The 1,933-nt window shown below is 43.4% G+C and overlaps 1 long non-coding RNA gene across 1 annotated transcript; it reads right to left on the minus strand.

Annotated features, from left to right (window-relative positions):
• Positions 1 to 270: 270 nt before the first annotated feature.
• LOC147866304 (uncharacterized) lies at positions 271 to 1,017 on the minus strand. The gene is made up of 2 exons (XR_015529567.1): positions 875 to 1,017; positions 271 to 558 (listed from the first exon to the last, which is right to left on the minus strand). It is a non-coding gene; the product is annotated as an uncharacterized LOC147866304 (long non-coding RNA).
• Between the last annotated feature and the right edge of the window lie 916 nt (positions 1,018 to 1,933).

Below are 1,933 nucleotides of genomic sequence, written 5' to 3' on the forward strand. Positions count from 1 at the left end.
AGTTTGTACCGATAGAGTAAAAATAATGGAAACAATGCAAGAACCCCCATTCATACAAGAAGTAACATCACTAGTAGGTCCCGATTCATTCCAAGATAGAATGGCACATTGGCAACAAGAGTTTGCCACTGAAATCCTTAGATCTTGTGATGAAGTAGCAGTTACATATTCTATTACCGCGGCTATTAGAAAGAAGGCCACTATCGGTAAAGACAAAGCAGAGAGTAGCATGCACAACAATGTTAGAGAAATCGACATAGAGATGAGAGATAGTGAAGATTATAATGTTAATAACAGTCCCTTTACAATTCCAAATTACATTGGGAGTGAAAAACCAAAGAAATCCTCTACAAATTATACCATTCAAAAACCTAACCCTAAAGCTAACGCTAACTCTAACACTAACCCCAAACCCAAACTAAAATCCGCTACAAAGAACCTAAAACCTAATCCCTTTCAAAAATCTAACCCTATTGCTAACCCTAACCCTAACCCTAATTTTCCAGCAAAAAGAAATCCTCGATCATTGAACCACCGGAACCTCCTCCCGCAATACATCTCCAACATAACAAATAATCAAGTAAGTAGAAATCCTCATCAAAACCATTATGGCCCACGAGTCTTACTTTATAACCCTAATCGCCCTTTCTTTAATCCTATCTACAACCCAACTAACCATCTAGGGCACACGGTTCCCTCATGCGCGGCGGAAGCGACATACCCACCGAGGGCATCTGTCCAACATCCTCACATCAAACAAAATTCAAACCAATATATTTCAACCTCGCACGAGCCACACTCACGGCCTATACATCACCACCATACCTTGCCGGAATTTGAATTGGAAGGATACAACAAAGAGCGAAGATCTTACTTCGATAGCGGCTACACGTGCGGCGATGGTGGACGATTGTCACACCATAACGGCGGCTACATGAGCCGTGGCGGTAATTATCCTACGGGCCGATACGGGAGGTCCATCCAATGCGAAGGCCATACATCTTATGGAGGCGGCACACATGCCAACATAATGTTAAGCAAACGTGAAGAAGGCACTCGGGCTCTTCTTATGTGCGTGGCGGATCGTGGTGTGCTGGATCGTTTGGTGCTCAAACACAAAAGGGAAGGGGGAAGGAGACTTACCTCTGTAACAGCCAAAAACTTCTTCTATTTCATTACGCGCAGAGCTCTACTTGCTCTCGTCTGTTTCTCTCTTCTACTCTCACTCTCTCTCTCTCAGAGTTCTACTTCCTGTGTCTTTCTTACTTACTTACTCTCTTACTTTTTACCTAAGTAATAAGTTACTTACATATGCAGCTAATTAGCTGCTTGTAGCTAATTAGCTATCAGTCGCTAAATAGCTGTCAGTAGCTAATTAGTTGTTTCTCCTTTATGTTCACAAGTAGCTAAATAGCTACTATAGCTTATGCAGAAAGTAGCGTGCGGAAGCAAGTATGAAGACCGAACAGAAGGCAGAAAACTCAAGTTTAATGGAGAGCTTGAGCTTACACGGTATACGTGGGAGAGACAAAGACAGACAGAGAGAGAGAGAGAGAGAAGACAAGAACTATATTCAACAAAAAGTACTCAATCTCTATTCACTACTCTATACATATGTGTGTTCAATGAACACTTTTATACAAGTCCTAGAAGGACTGACAGAAGTACTGACAGTACTTCAATGCTCATTAAGAGCTCCTACACTAACTCCCAAATATATTCCTCATGGAATATCTTTCCTAACGGCCTCCCGGTTTACGCACCGATCCGTCCCTACCTACGCACCGATCTGCATAGCCCTTTACGCATTCGGCCTAACCGATCGGTCCCAATCGATCCGGTCCTCGGCTTCTTCAGCCGATCTGGCCGATGTTGAGCTTGTCTCTCAACACTCCCCCTCAAGCTCAACTTGAGGCTCTTCGGGATCTTCGGG

Source organism: Azolla caroliniana, unplaced genomic scaffold (assembly GCF_043228905.1).
Source record: "Azolla caroliniana isolate FFs.n. ecotype wild unplaced genomic scaffold, voAzoCaro1.0.p SCAF_3, whole genome shotgun sequence".
Taxonomy (NCBI): Eukaryota; Viridiplantae; Streptophyta; class Polypodiopsida; order Salviniales; family Salviniaceae; genus Azolla; species Azolla caroliniana.